A 17,199-nucleotide genomic window follows, 5' to 3' on the forward strand; every position below is an offset into this window, starting at 1 on the left:
GTGCGAAAATTGGCTTGAAATTAACAAGGTATAGCGCACACAGCAACAGCGGTGCCGTCTAACACGCAGCTGCAGCAGTGAGAAAATGGTGGCGACGGGGAAAATGGCTTGGTCTTATAGGGCAAGGACATGTGACATACACTGCCAATCACACATGCCCTTGCTTGTGTGAAAAAAAGCACTTCGCTCCGTGTGTGCGCTGCTGATAGGCTGACAGATTGCACCTCCCCACTGCAAATGCGGGAAAGAGAAAAAAAAATGGAGATCTTCATTGTTCCTGCAGAGATCCATCCCCTGCCTCTCCCCCCGCCCCGCTGTACACTCAAACTGCGTATTAACATTAATTTTCATCATTACTGAGAAAAAATCCAGTTATGATTTTGGTGCACGAACAGTTATCGAACATAACCTCGAACAGCCGAATTTTTCTCAAATTGTTCGTGTTCGCCGACCGGCTCGAACACCGCCCAAAACAGCTCGAATTTGAGATTGGCGAACAGTTCGAGTAGAACAACGCTCATCTCTAGTCACGTGTCCAGCTTGGATACCCAATAATCATAAGGCACAGAGAAATCACAGAGGACGTTGGTACGGTTGGCAAGGTACTCCCTCAGCATCTTCCGCAACTTGTCCCTCTTTGGGAGAGTACCCTGCGCATCAGGGCTTGTGCGACGGGAGGGTCTGAGAAAACGGCCCCAGAACTTTGACAGTGTTCCTCTGTCTCTCCTGGATTCCATTTGTGTCTCTCTCGTCTGTACTCCTTGGTTGTCCAACGAACTGTGACCTCTCCCGCCAGCGTTTTCAGGTGGGAATTCTTTTAATAATTTCGCAACAAAGGCCTTCTGGTGCTATCCCATTTTATTAGGCCTGTCCTGCATGGGAATAAGAGACAGAAAGTTCTCCTTTTAGCGTGGGTCTAGAAGTGTCACCAACCAATAATGACTGTCACCCAAAATTTGGAGAATGCGAAGGTCACAGGAAAGACAGCGTAACATAATATCAGCCATGTATGCCAGACTGCAAAGAGGCAAGACTTCCGTGTCCTCACTAAGAGGACGATTGACCATGCTCTCCTCCTCATCCTTCTCCTCTGCCTCCTCCTCCCAGTCCTCAGGCCATCCATGCTGAACAGACGTTATGACACTTGTGCAGGTAGTACCATCTATAGCACAGGAAACTAGCTCCTTTTCTTTCTCCTCCTCCTCCTCTTCCTCATTGTCACCCAATCCAATTTGGGGTGAGATGAGGCTGAGCTGTGTGGAATCATCCTGTATGGCTCTTAGCTTCATCTCATTGTGCTCAGACTGCAATGCATCGCATGCAACACCTCGCCTCAGAGCCGCCACCATGTTCGAGCCATTGTCACACATGCCCATGCCTGACTGTAGGGTCAGCGGTGTCAGCCACAGATCTGCCTGCTCTTTCAGAGCTGTACACAACTCTTCATCGTTGTGCGGTTTGTCACCTAAGCATATTAGCTTCAGCACAGCCTGTTGCTGCTTGGCCCAGGCAGTGCTACAGTGCTTCCATCTTGCGAGTAATATGGTCATTTCAGAAATGAAGGCTGGAGAGGAGGAAGAGGAGGTACAGGAGCTGTAGAATGTGGGGCCAACCCTGACTAACCCAGGGCCCACAATCTTTGGTGTCGGGAGGCCAAGTTCCGTCCCAAGGTCTGACTGGGTCCCGGCTTCCACTAAATTAACCCAGTGTGCCGTCAGCGAGTTGTACCATCCCTGCCCACAAACACTTGTCCACGTGTCCGTGGTTAGGTGGACTTTCCCAGTAACTGTGTTGTTGAGGGCACATTTAATGTTGTGGGACACGTGCTCGTGTAATGCGGGGACTGCACACCAGGAGAAATAGCGGCGGCTGGGGACCGAGTACAGAAGGACGGCCAGCGCCATCAGGTTGCAGAAAGCTTCCATCTCTACGAGCCTAAACGGAAATATTTCGAGTGCAAGCATCTGCGAAATGTGTAAACTTAGTAGTGTGGCCTGTGGGGCGTTGGCTGCGTATTTGTGCTTGCGTTCCAAGGACTGGGGTAGAGACAACCGAATGCTGTGCTGGGACAAGGACGTGGACGTGCATAATGATGGTGCTAGTTGAGAGCGTTCAACGACAGGTGCAAGGCAGGAGACATCTTGGCATGTGCCATGGACAGGGCGTCTGATCATGAGGGTGGTGGAAAGGCTGCTAGCTTTGCTACCCCTGCTGATGCTGGCCTGGCAGGTGGTGCAAATGGCCTTTTTGGGGTTATCTGCAGAGTCTTTAAAAAATAACCAGGCTCGAGAAGACCTAACAGATGTACTGGCAACTTCTGTCGTGTTGGCGTTATGAGGAACGCTTTCCTGCCTTGTTTCTGTGGCCACCACACTGCTTCTTCCTGCCTGTTGTGGTGCTACTCCTCCCTCCCCCTGTTTGCTGCTGTTCTCTCTCTGTATGTTCCGCTGCCAGGTTGGGTCAGTTATTATATCATCCACCAACTCATCTTCCACTTCCGCATCCTGGTCCTCCTCCTGACTTTCTGCCAATTGCATCTCATCATCATCATCATCCACCTCTTGCGACAGTAATTGCACTTTCCCACCGTAGCCTTCTTGTGACCGTGGCTGCTCCAATATTTGGGCATCACTACACGTGTTCTCCTCTTGACTCGCTTGAAGCTGGCCGGGCGAGAGACCCGGATCTACAAATGGAAAAGTGAACAGCTCTTCTGAGTTTCCAAGTGTGGGATCAGTTGTCTCCGGGCACTCAGCATGGTGGGAGGAAGGAGCATCAGGGTGAGGAATATGCAGTCCAGACTTACGGCTACTGAGACTTGACCGTGTGGAATACAGGGTGGTAGTGGTGGCAAAATGACTGGAAGCATTATTTGATATCCAACCAACAACCTTTTGACACTGCTCTGTGTTTAATAGTGGTGTTCTGCGGTCCCCTAGTAATTGTGACAGGAAGGTTGAGCGACAAGATGTGGGTGTTTGTAGTGGCACAATTTCAGCTTGCCCACGGCCACGTCCTCGGCTTTGGCGTCTGCATGCACCATCACCATCACGTCCACTTCCTCGTCCCTTGCCACGCACCTTGCTCATTTTAAATGGAGGACAATATTTTCCACGTTCACAAGAAATGACTGATTTTGGAACGCAGTTATATGTGATACGTCTGACAGAGAACCACGATTTAAAATAGCAGGCCTGTAATTTACTAATACCATTCTTCACAGACACCTAGTGTGAATAGCTTGACCGACAAACTGCAACGGAATGAAAATGGAAGAAATGTCTGATTTTGGAAATGTCTTATAGGTGATATGTCTGACAGTGAACCACGGTTTTAAATAGCAGGCCTGTAATTTACTAATACTATTCTTCACAGTCACCTAATGTGAATAGCTTGACCGACACACAGCAACAAAATGAAAGAGGAAGAAATGTCTGATTTTGGAACACTCTTATAGGTAATATGTCTGAGCGAGAACCACGGTTTTAAATAGCTGGCCTGTAATTTACCAATACTATTCTTCACAGACATCTCGTGTGAATAGCTTGACCGACACACTGCAACGGAATGAAAATGGAAGAAATGGCTGATTTTGGAACACTCTTATAGGTGATATGCCTGCCAAGAACCACGGTTTTAAATAGCAGGCCTGTAATTTACTAATACTATTCTTCATAGAAACCTAGTGTGAATAACTTGATCGACACACTGCAACTGAATGGAAATGGAAGAAATGTCTGATTCTGGAACAGTCTTATAGGTGATATGTCTGACAGAGAACCACGATGTAAAATAGCAGGCCTGTAATTTACTAATACTATTAATTCACAGACACCTAGTATGAATAGTTTGACCAACACACTGCAGTGAAATGGAAGACAGAAATGGCTGATTTTGGAACGCTGTTATATATGTTATACGTCTGACAGAGAATCACGGTTTTAAATAGCAGGCCAGTAATTTACTAATACTATTCTTCTCAGAGACCTAGTGTGAATAGCTTGACCGACACACTGCAACAAAATGAAAATGGAAGAAATGGCTGATTTTGGAATTCTCATAGGTGATATGTCTGACAGAGAACCACGGTTTTAACCCCTTTACAACCCAAGGTGGTTTGCACGTTAATGACCAGGCCAATTTTTACAATTCTGACCACTGTCACTTTATGTGGTAATTACTCTGGAACGCTTCAACGGATCACGCTGATTCTGAGATTGTTTTTTCATGACATATTGTACTTCATGATTGTGGCAAAATTTCTTCGATGTCACTTGCGTTTATTTGTGAAAAAAACAAAAAATTTAGAAAATTTAGCAATTTTCAAAATTTTAATTTTTATGGCCTTAAATCAGAGAGATACAGTACAGACCAAAAGTTTTGACACACCTTCTCATTTAAAGATTTTTCTGTATTTTCATGACTATGAAAATTGTACATTCACACTGAAGGCATCAAAACTATGAATTAACACATGTGGAATTATATACTTAGCAAAAAAGTGTGAAATAACTGAAAATATGTCTTATATTCTAAGTTCTTCAAAGTGGCCACCTTTTGCTTTGATGACTGTTTTGCACACTCTTGGCATTCTCTTGATGAGCTTCAAGAGGTAGTCACCGGAAATGGTTTTCACTTCACAGGTGTGCCCTGTCAGGTTTAATAAGTGGAATTTCTTGCCTTATAAATGGGGTTGGGACCATCAGTTGTGTTGTGCAGAACTCTGGTGGATACACAGCTGATAGTCCTACTGAATAGGCTGTTAAAATTTGTATTATGTCAAGAAAAAAGCAGCTAAGTAAAGAAAAACGAGTGGCCATCATTACTTTAAGAAATGAAGGTCAGTCAGTCCGAAAAATAGGGAAAACTTTGAAAGTGTCCCCAAGTGCAGGTGCAAAAACCATCAATCGCTACAAAGAAACTGGCTCACATGAGGACCGCCCCAGGAAAGCAAGACCAAGAGTCACCTCTGCTTCTGAGGATAAATCCGAGTCACCAGCCTCAGAAATTGCAGGTTAACAGCAGCTCAGATTAGAGACCAGGTCAATGCCACACAGAGTTCTAGCAGCAGACACATCTCTTCAAAAACTATTAAAAGGAGACTTTGTGCAGCAGGCCTTCATGGTAAAATAGCTGCTTGGAAACCACTGCTAAGGACATTCAACAAGCAGAAGAGACTTGTTTGGGCTAAAGAATGCAAGAAATGGACATTAGACCAGTGGAAATCTGTGCTTTGATCTGATGAGTCCAAATTTAAGATCTTTGGTTCCACCCACCGTGTCTTTGTGCGACGCAGAAAAGATGAACGGATGGACTCTACATGCCTGGTTCGCACCATGAAGCATGGAGGAGGAGGTGTGATGGTGTGAGGGTGCTTTGCTAGTGACACTGTTCGGTATTTATTCAAAATTGAAGGCAAACTGAACCAGCATGGCTACCACAGCATCTTGCATCGGCATGCTATTCCATCCAGTTTGCGTTTAGTTGGATCATCATTTGTTTTTCAACAGGACAATGACCCCAAACACACCTCCAGGCTTTGTAAGGGCTATTTGACCAAGAGGGAGAGTGATGGGGTGCTACGCCAGATGACCTGGTCTCCACAGTCACCAGACCTGAACCCAATCGAGATGGTTTGGGGTGAGCTGGACCGCAGAGTGAAGGCAAAAGGGCCAACAAGTGCTAAGCATCTCTGGGAACTCCTTCAAGATTGTTGGAAGACCATTTCCGGTGACTACCTCTTGAAGCTCATCAAGAGAATGCCAAGAGTGTGCAAAGCAGTCATCAAAGCAAAAGGTGGCTACTTTGAAGAACCTAGAATATAAGACATATTTTCAGTTGTTTCACACTTTTTTGTTAAGTATATAATTCCACATGTGTTAATTCATAGTTTTGATGCCTTCAGTGTGAATGTACAATTTTCATAGTCATCAAAATACAGTAAATCTGTATTAGTTAATAAATAACATTTCCCACATGTCTACTTTACATCAGCACAATTTTGGAACCAAATTTTTTTTTAATTAGGGATCTATAAGGGTTAGTGATGAGCGAGCATTTTCGCCACTGCTCGATACTTGCCCGAGCATCTCAGTACTCGAGATGCTCGGAGCTCACCAAGTACTTGCGCGATGCTCGGGCGGATGCTCGGGTCCCCGTCCTGCATGTTTGGTGCTATTTAGAGCGCCAATCAACATGCAGGGATTGCCTGCCACTTACTGTAATGCCACAGCCATGGTGGTTGTGGCATTACAGTGATTGCCCAAATTAATGGGAACAGTGTCAGTGAAACATGAAAAGCCGGCAATTTAGCAGCTGCACACAGTTATAACACCGGTACCCGACAATTTAGAACAGAAAGAATAGAGCACCACACATAGATTAGATAGATAGAAACATGTCAGTCACATATATAATAAGTACAGTGACAGTGTTGGTTACTGTACTTGTCATTTAGTGTTAAAATAAAGGATTTATTAAAAAAAAAATTGGCGTGGGGTTCCCCGTAATTTTAGTCTCTAGCGGAGGTTAAGCAGATGGCTGGGGCAGATGTTTGAAGCCCGGGAAGGGGGTAATACCCATGGAGCTTCCCAGGCTACTAGTATCAGCCCCCAGCTGAATACCTAGCCTTTACTAGCTATTAAAATGGGGGACCCCCAAAAAAATGTCGTGGGGTACCCCTATTTTAATAGCTAGCAAAGGCTAGGCAGACAGCTGGGGGCTGATATTAACAGCCCAGGAATGGTGCCATGAATATTGGCCCCCTCCCAGGCTAGAAAGACCAGCCTTCAGCCGCGCCAGAAATGGCACATCCATAGGATTCTAGGATCCAATTCTGGCACTTAGCCTCATTCTTCCCACTGCCCTGTAGCGGTGGCAGTGGGGTAATAAGGCCGGGGTTGATGTCAGCTTATAATGCCAGCTGACATCAAGCCCAGGTTAGTAATAGGGAGGCATCTATAAGACGCCCCCATTACTAACCCCATAGTGAAAGTGAAAAAAAACTCCAACACCCAGAATAAAATCTTTTAGTTGAAATAAACAGACAATACTTTAATATTCTAAATTAAACTCTACTTACCATTACGCCCATTCCAGCTGAAGCCAACGATCTCCTGCAATAAAAGTAAAATAATGAACCAACCTCATCCTTACCTTTCCGTGGTTCCCACGACGGCTCCAGCTCTGCTACATTGAGATGGCAGGCTGGATTGCAGCAGAATGCTGCCATCCAGCTTGCCATGCTGCAGAGATACTGAAAAGCGCAAGCGTGCTTGCTCTCCTCAGTGTCTGGCTGTGATGGCATCCAGATGAACTCGGCTCACCTCATGCACGTGACAGACAGCGTGGGAGAATTCTCCTGCTCAAGCGGTGACGTCATTTGCCGGCACTGCATGTGCAGGAGAAATCTCCCGCGCTGTCAGTGGGAGTCTCTGCGGCATGGCAAGCTGGATGGCAGCGTTCTGCTGTGAGCCAGCCTGCCATCTCGATGTAGCAGAGCTGGAGCCGTTGTGGGAACCATGGAAAGGTAAGGATGAGGTAGGTTAATTATTTTACTTTTATTGCAGGAGACATTGGCTTCAGCTGGAAAGGGCGTAATGGTAAGTAGAGTTAAATTTAGAATATTAAAGTATTGTCTGTTTATTTCAATTAAAAGATTTTATTCTCGGTGTTGGTGTTTTTTTTCATTTTCACTATGGGGTTAGTAATGGGGGCGTCTTATAGATGCCTCCCCATTACTAACCTGGGCTTGATGTCAGCTGGCATTATAAGCTGACATCAACCCCAGCCCTATTGCCCCACTGCCACCGCTACAGGGCAGTGGGAAGAGCGAGGCTAAGTGCCAGAATTGGCACATCCTCTCGATGCTCCATTTCTGGGGTGGCTGAGGGATGGTGTTTCTAGCCTGGGCCAATATTCATGGCACCCTTCCTGGGCTATTAATATCAGCCCCCAGCTGTCTGACTAGCCTTTGCTAGCTATTAAAATAGGGGGACCCCACGTCATTTTTTTTGTGACTCCCCTTTTAATATCTAGTAAAGGCTTGGTATTCAGCTGGGGGCTGATATTAGTAGCCTGGGAAGCTCCATGGGTATCACCCCCTTCCCAGGCTTCAAACATCTGCCCCAGCCGTCTGCTTAACCTCCGCTAGAGACTAAAATTACGGGGAACCCCACGCCAATTTTTTTTTTAATAAATCCTTTATTTTAACACTAAATGACAAGTACAGTAACCAGCACTGTCACTATACTTATTATATATGTGACTGACATGTTTCTATCTATCTAATCTATGTGTGATGCTCTATTCTTTCTGTTCTTAATTGTCGGGTAGCGATGTTATAACTGTCTGCAGCTGCTGAATTGCCGGCTTTTTTAAAGAGATGGGTGCATGAAAATCAGAGGGCACTAGTGAGTTTCCAGTGCCTTGCTATGTTTTTCATGCACCCTCCTATATACCCTGCCTGCCTGTCTGCCTATATATTCTGCCTGCCATGCTTCATTGAGCACTGTTTGCATCGATTTGGGCAATTTTTGACCTTCTGCAGACCGCCGGGGGGGGACCGCCAGAAAAATGCGCGACTTTCCCATAGACTTACATTGGGCTCGTTGCTCGGGTCGAGCACCCAAGTATCATGATGTGCTTGGCCCAAGCTTCGAGCACCCGAGCATTGTAGTGCTCGCTCATCACTAATAAGGGTTAAAAGTTGACCAGCGATTTCTCATTTTTCCAATATAATTTACAAAACCATTTTTTTAGGGACCACATCACATTTGAAGTCACTTTGAGGGGTCTTTATGACAGAAAATACCCAAACATGACACCATTCTAAAAACTGCACCCCTCAAGGTGCTCAAAACCACATTCAAGAACTGTATTAACCCTTAAAGTGCTTCACAGGAATTTTTTGGAATGTGGAAGAAAAAAATGAACATTTAACTTTTTTTTACAAAAGTGTTACTTTAGACCCAATTTTTTTATTTTCTCAGGGGTAACAGGAAAAAATGGACCCCAAAATTTGTTGTGCAATGTCCCCTGGGAACGCAGATACCCCATATGTGGGGAAAAAACACTGTTTGGGCACACGGCAGGGTCCGGAAGGGAAGGAGCACCATATGACTTTTTGAATGTAAAATTTGCTTGAATAATTAGCGGATGCCATGTTGCATTTGGGGAGCCCCTGATGTGCCTGAACAGTGGAAACCCCTCACAAGTGACACCATTTTGGAAACTATATCCCTCAGGGAACTTATCTAGATGTGTGGTGAGCACCTTGATCCCCCAGGTGCTTCACAGAAGTTTATAAGATTGAGCCATAAAAATAAAAGTTTCACATTTTTTCCCACAAAAATGTTTTTCAGCCCCAAATTTTGCATTTTCATAAGGGTAACAGGAGAAATTGCACCATGCAATTTATTGTGCAATTTCTCTTGAGTAAGCAGATACCCCATATGTGGGGGAAAATTACTGTTTGGGCGCACGGCAGGGTTCGGAAGGGAAGTAGCGCCATTTGACTTTTTGATTGTAAAATTTGCTTGAATAATTAGCGGACGCCATGTTGCGTTTGGAGAGCCCCTGATGTACCTAAACAGTGGAAACCCCCCACAAGTAAAACCATTTTGGAAACTAGACCCCTCAGGGAACTCATATAGATGTGCGGTGAGCACCTTGAACCCCCAGGTGCTTCACAGAAGTTTATAACATTGAGCCATAAAAATAAAATTTTCACATTTTTCCCACAAAAATGTTTTTCAGCTCCCAATTTTGCATTTTCATAAGGGTAACAGTAGAAATTGCAGCATGTAATTTGTTGTGCAATTTTTCCTGAGTAAGCAGATACCCCATATGTGGGGGAAAACCACTGCTTGGGCATACGGCAGGGTTCGGAAGCGAAGGAGCACCATTTGACTTTTTGAATGTAAAATTTGCTTGAATAATTAGCAGATGTGCCCCTGATGTGCCTAAACATTGGAACCCCCCACAAGTGACGCCATTTTGGAAACTAGACCCCTCAGGGAACTTTTCTAGATATGTGGTGAGCACCCTGAACCCCCAAGTCCTTTACAGAAGTTTATAACATTGAGCCGTGAAAATAAAAAAAATCAAACTTTTTCCACAAAAATGATGTTTTAGCCCCAATTTTTTTATTTTCACAAGGGTAAGAGGAGAAAATGGACTCCAAAAACTTTTGTGCAATTTCTCCTGAGTACGCCAATACCCCATATGTTGGGAAAATACAGTGTTTGGGCGCACGTCAGAGTTCAGAAGGGAAGGAGCACTGTGTGACTTTTTGAAAGCAAAATTGGCTGGAATCGAGAGCGGACGCCATGTCGCATTTGGAGAGCCCCTGATGTGCCTAAATAGTGGAATTCCCCCACAAGTGACCTCATTTTGGAAACTACACCCCTCAAGGAATTTATCAAGGGGTATAGTGAACATTTTGAACCCAGAGGTGCGACACAGAATTTTTAGAACATTAGGTCATCATATTGAATAAGTTGTCATTAGTCTTGAACGCAAGTGCTCGCTACTTGAGTTTGCATCAGGTACTCGGGTATGCACCATGTATCACGGGTGCTTGAGTTCCCGCCAGCATGTTTCATGGTTATTAGACACCCAAAAATCCATGCGGGGATCGCTCGTCCAATGCAGGCAATCCCCGCGAGGTTTTTTTGGCCGCGAAGCATATGGGGCGGAGACTCGAGCATGTCACTCGAGCACCCGAGATACTCAATGCATACCCGAGCACCCGATGCAAACTCAAGTAGCGAGCACTTGCGCTCAACACTAGTTGCCATATCGTAATCTTTTTTTTTTTTACTTATGAAAAAAATCTTAACCGCAACCCTAGCCCAACCCCAACTCCAACCCCAACCCTAACCCTAGCCGAACCCTAACCCCAACCCTAGCCCAACGCCAACCCTAACCCCAACCCTAACCCCAATCCTAGCCCAAACCTAACCCTAACCCCAACCCTAGCCCCAACCCTAACCCTAACCCCAACCCCAACCCTAACCCTAGCCCAACCTAACCCTAGCCCAACCCTTACCCCAACCCTAACACATCCCTAACCCCAACCCCAACCCTAACCCTAGCACAACCCTAACCCAAGAGTTTATTTTTTATGCCGCTCCTCGTGCGGTATTCATGATTAGACGACTTTATTCTTTGGGTCGGTGCGATTACAGCGATGCCAGATTCATATTGGGTTTTTATGATTGACAGCTGTCACACACTAAAAGACCCATTTTTTTGTAAAATCTAGTTTTTGCATCGCCATATTTTGAGAGCTATAATTTTTCCATATTTTGGCCGACGGAGTCATCTGACAGCTTGATTTTTGCGGGATGAGTTGATGTTTTTATTGGTACCATTTTCTGGCATGTTACTTTTTTGATTGCTTTCTATTCCGATTTTTGGGAGGCAGAATAAACAAAAACAAACAATTCAGGAATTTTTTTTATTTTATTTTTTTATTCTGTTTCGCGTGTGGTAAAATTGATAAGGTAGCTTTATTCTTCAGGTCAGTACACTTACAGTGATACAACATTTATATTGTTTTTCTATGTTTTGGCGCTTTTATATAATAAAAGCAGTTTTATAGAAAAAAATATTTTTTTGCATCGCTTTATTCTGAGAGCTATAACTTTTTTATTTTTTGGCTGATGGAGCTGTATGGTCGCTTGTTTTTTGCGGGACGAGATTACATTTTCAGCGGTACCATTTTTATTTATATTCGTCTTTTTAATCGCGTGTTATTCCATTTTTTTTTGGCGATATGATAATAAAACATTGTTTTTTGCTTCATTTTTATTTATTTATTTTTTTTACCGTGTTCACTGAAGGGGTTAACTAGTGGGACAATTTTATAGATCAGGTCGTTCCAGACGCGGTGATACCAAACATGTGTACTTTTATTGTTTTTTTTTTCATAATAATATTTATTGATGGGTACATCATATTTTTATTTTTGGTGGATTCTTTTTTAATTTTTTTTAATATTTTTACAATTTTATTTTTTTTTTCACTTTCTGACACTTTTTTTATTTTCGTACTTTGTCCCACTATGGGACTTTCACTTTTTTATTCTGATCGCCTGCATAGTGTAACGGGTCTGGGAGGCGGAACCTCTGGGCTACAATACAAGGGGGCGGTCCTTGTAAAGGAGCGGGTGGCGACCAGGCAGGTAGTCACAGGAGGTGACCAGGACAGTCTCTGGGTGTACGGGCAGGAGGACACGGCAAGTGATCGGGGCAGTCTCTGGATAAAGGGTAGGTACGACCTGTGATGGCTGAACCTCCAGGTAGGCTAGCAAGGCAGATGAAGAATGTGTGCTCCCAGGTGAGCAAGCGAGAGTCTCTGGAATAGCAGGTGGTCACAGCACGTGACGGCAGAGCCTCCAGGTAGGCAAGCAGGCAGGTAACGGAGAAGCGCTCCCAGGTGAGCGGGCAAGAGTCTCAGGAATAGCTGGTGGTCACAGCACGTGACAGCGGAGCCTTCGGGCAGGCAAGCAGGCAGGTAGCGGAGAAGCGCTCCCAGGTGAGCGGGCAAGAGTCTGGAGTAGCTGGTGGTCACAGCACGTGACAGCGGAGCCTCCGGGCAGGCAAGCAGGCAGGTAGTGGAGAAGCGCTCCCAGGTGAGCGGGCAAGAGTCTGGAGTAGCTGGTGGTCACAGCACGTGACAGCGGAGCCTCCGGGCAGGCAAGCAGGCAGGTAGCGGAGAAGCGCTCCCAGGTGAGCGGGCAAGCTGGTCCATAGACAGACTGACCGGAGTTGTAAGGCAGACCGTCGGACCTCAGGCAAGCAGGCAGGTAGCTGAGGTGCGCTCCCAGGTGAGCGGGCAGGCTGGTCCTTAGACAGACTGACAGGAGTAGTAAGGCAGACCGTCGGACCTCAGGCTAGCAGACAGGTAGCAAGTAATCAGGCAGGAATCTGACAGGTAACTGGCAGGTAACTGGCAACGGGACCTGAGGGCTGAAGCACAAGTGAGACACAGGTGCAAACAACATTGCTCGGGCACCTCCATTTTGGAGGAGGTGCCTTATATATGATGAAGTCCTCCGGCCATTGGCCGGGGACTCCTTAGGACGGCGCGCGCGGCCCCTTTAAGAGGAGGGGAGCGCGCGCGCGCGCGCCCTAAGCACCGGGGCCGGGAAGGAGCGCGCGCTGAGAGCAGAGCGGGAGGAGGACGCCGGGAAGGAGCGCGCGCTGACAGCAGAGCGGGAGAGGGACGCCGGGCACGGGGCAGAGCGGTGAGGGGAGCAGCGTCCCTGCCTAACAGAGGGCAGGGACGCCGGCACTACAGTACCCCCCCCTTTAGGCCCCCCCTTTTTTAGGCCAGACAGAAATTTAGCTAGGATGAGAGGGGCATGGATGTTCTCCCGGGGCTCCCACGTTCTCTCCTCAGGACCAAACCCCTTCCAATCTACCAGAAAAAAGGTCTTTCCTCTTACCCTTTTGGTGGCAAGAATGTTCTCTACCTCAAACTCGTCCTCAGCAGAAACCGGAGCAGGAGGCGTACCTGTAGACTTGGAAAAAGAGTTAAGTACCACAGGTTTGAGGAGAGATACATGGAAGGAGTTAGGGATCCGTAAGTTGGCCGGGAGTTTCAATTTATAGGCCACCGGGTTGATCTGACTGGTGACCTCCAGAGGTCCGATGAACCGAGGCCCTAACTTGTAAGAGGGTATCTTGAGTCGAACATATTTAGATGAGAGCCAGACCTTATCTCCTGGACGAAATTGAGGAGGATCCAGGCGTTTTTTGTCAGCGTGTCTTTTCATCCGCTCGGACGACTGAAGGAGTGCGGATCGGGTACTCTCCCAAATGGAGGAAAATTTGCTAACGAGAGATTCCGCAGCCGGGTTGTCCACCGAGGTGGAGACAGGAAAAGGAATCCGAGGATGCTGACCAAAGACTACAAAAAACGGGGATTTGGAGGAGGATTCGCTCTCGTGATTATTGTAAGAGAACTCGGCCCATGGTAGGAGATCCACCCAGTCAGAATGGTGGGCATTAACGAAGTGCCGGAGGTAACTGGTCAGGTTCTGATTGATCCGCTCCACTTGACCATTGGACTGTGGGTGGTAAGCGGAAGAGAAGTCCAGGGTGACGTCTAGTAGTTTACAAGTGGCTCTCCAGAAGCGTGAGGTGAACTGTACCCCACGATCCGACACGATGTGGAGGGGCAGGCCATGAAGACGGAAGATGTGACGAATAAAGTCTCTAGCTAGCTCGGGTGCAGACGGAAGGCCTGGCAGGGGAACGAAATGAGCCATCTTGGAGAAGCGGTCAGCGACCACCCAAATGACCGTACAACCGGCAGAGAGTGGGAGGTCAGTTATGAAGTCCATTGCAATATGCTGCCAGGGGGCAGCAGGTACTGGGAGCGGAAGGAGGCGACCGGCTGGCAGATGTCTCGGAACCTTGTTGCGGGCGCAGGACACACAGGCAGAAACAAAGTCTATTACATCCTTGTGCAGGGTAGGCCACCAGTAGTGCCGGGAAATAAGCTGGAGGGTCTTCTTCTGACCAGCGTGGCCAGCCAGTTTAGACGAGTGACCCCAGTGAAGGATCTTCTCCCGATCAGGTACTGATACGAACGTCTTTCCGGGAGGGAGACGATTTAGACTCACGGGAGCCACCTGCATTACTCTGGCGGGATCGATGATGTGTTTCGGATCTTCCTCGAGATCAGATACCAGAAAGGATCGAGACAAGGCGTCCGCCTTGACGTTTTTGTCAGCCGGGCGAAAATGAAGGACAAAATCAAAACGAGCAAAAAACAAGGACCACCGGGCTTGGCGCGGGTTAAGTCTCTGGGCATGCTGGAGGTAAGCCAAGTTCTTGTGGTCAGTGTAAATTATTACCGGGTGAAGAGCCCCCTCAAGCAGGTAACGCCACTCCTCCAATGCCAGTTTGATGGCCAATAACTCTCGATCTCCTATGGAATAATTGCGCTCTGAGGAGGAGAAGAGTTTAGAGAAGAAGCCGCAAGTTACCATCCTCCCGGAAGAAGATTTTTGAGTAAGTACCGCTCCAGCTCCAGAGGAGGAGGCGTCCACTTCCAGGAAGAACTGCTTGTTGCCGTCCGGGCGATGCAGCACCGGGGCGGAAGAGAAGGCCTGTTTTAAGGAAAGAAAGGCTTCTTCTGCTTCGGGCGGCCACTCTTTGGGATTAGTACCCTTACGGGTGAGCGCGGAAATTGGGGCAGTCCGGGAAGAGAAGTGTGGTATGAAGAGGCGGTAGTAGTTGGCGAAGCCCAGGAACCGCTGAATGGCCTTCAACCCCTCCGGTCGGGGCCATTTCTCGATGGCAGACAGTTTCTCTGGATCCATTCGTAGGCCGGTCTGAGAAATAATGTAGCCCAAAAACGGAAGCGAGGTCTGCTCAAAGAGGCACTTCTCGTATTTAGCGAAGAGGTGATTCTGCCTGAGCCTGAGCAGGACCTGACGAACGTCCCTCCGGTGAGTCTGGAGATCCGGAGAGAAGACCAAGATGTCGTCCAGGTACACCACTACGCAGGAGTAGAGAAGGTCCCGGAAGATGTCATTGACCAACTCTTGAAAGACGGCAGGAGCGTTACAGAGACCAAAGGGCATTACCAGGTATTCATAGTGGCCGTCCCGGGTGTTGAATGCCGTCTTCCATTCATCCCCTTGACGGATACGAACCAGGTTGTACGCCCCACGGAGGTCTAGTTTGGTGAAGATTCTAGCCCCCCTCAGACGATCAAATAATTCTGGAATGAGCGGAAGGGGGTACTTATTCTTCACCGTGATCTGGTTTAGGCCTCTATAGTCTATACAGGGACGGAGAGAGCCGTCCTTCTTTTTGACGAAAAAGAAGCCTGCTCCCGCCGGGGAGGTAGATTTCCGGATGAATCCCCTGGCCAGATTCTCCTCAATATATTCGGACATCGACCGGGTCTCAGCAGCGGATAAAGGATAAATACGCCCACGGGGAGGAGTAGTACCGGGTAACAGGTCGATGGGACAGTCGTATGGTCTATGAGGGGGTAATGTCTCTGCCTCCTTTTTATTAAAGACATCAGCATAAGACCAATAAGGAATTGGAAGTCCAGGTAGATTAGCTGGGGTAGGAGAGGGACGGACGGGATGGACGGGAACCAGGCAGGTCTTATGACAGTCTTGTCCCCAGCGAAGGACTTCTCCGGTTTGCCAGTCAAGCACGGGTGCATGTTTCTGGAGCCAAGGCAGACCTAGCAAGAGGGCGTGAGAGAGTCCAGGCAGAACATGAAAGGAGATACTTTCAGAATGCAGCATTCCCACCTGCAGAGTAATGGATTCGGTGATGCGTTGGATGGGGCGTGGTAAGAGCCCCCCATCCACGGCAGCCACAGACAAGGGTACAGCCAGAGGTTTGGTGGGGATGCGGTATTTCTCTACCAGGGACTGTGAAATAAGATTCCCGGCTGCTCCAGAGTCCAGTTGGGCTAGTTCGAAATAACGGTTCTCCCCGTAGACGATTGAAACTGACAACAGCAGGGATGGAGAGGATTTATTCTTGTCTAGGTGGACCTCTCTGAGCGAACCTAGACACAGGCGTTTCCCGACCTCTCCGGGCAGGCACGGATCCGGTGCTCCTTACTGCCACAGTAGAAGCAGGTCCCCTCGGCACGGCGTAAGTCCTGACGGGTCTTGACCATCTTGGTCTGGTCGACCTGCATAGGCTCAGGAGGGTGTACCTGGTTAGAGACAGAAGGAGTGACGGGTTTCTGAAAAGTAGGAGCTAGACGTGGTAACCTCCTCTCACGGGTGACCTCTCTGGCACGCTCCTGTAACCGTAGGTCAATCCGGGTGGCAAGAGTTATTAAGTCATCGAGAGTGGTAGGAATGTCCCGACCGGCAAGTTCATCTTTAATACGGCCGGACAGACCCTCCCAGAAGACGGAAACCAGAGCGTCGTTATCCCAGGCCAGCTCCGAGGCAAGGGTACGGAACCGTATGGCATATTGGCCCACGGTGAGACTCTCCTGACGGAGGCGTAGCAACGATGATGCAGATGAGGTCTTCCGTCTGGGTTCGTCGAAGACTTTCCGGAAAGCTGTGAGAAAAGCAGGCAAGTTGGACACCAGGGGGTCTCCTCTCTCCCATAGAGGATTTAGCCAGGCCAGGGCCTCCCCGGTGAGATGGGACATGATGAAGGCAATTTTGGCCCGGTCGGAGTTAAACTGGTG

Source organism: Phyllobates terribilis, unplaced genomic scaffold (genome assembly GCF_046119375.1).
Source record: "Phyllobates terribilis strain yellow unplaced genomic scaffold, ASM4611937v1 Scaffold_5__5_contigs__length_657084704, whole genome shotgun sequence".
NCBI classification, from domain to species: domain Eukaryota; kingdom Metazoa; phylum Chordata; class Amphibia; order Anura; family Dendrobatidae; genus Phyllobates; species Phyllobates terribilis.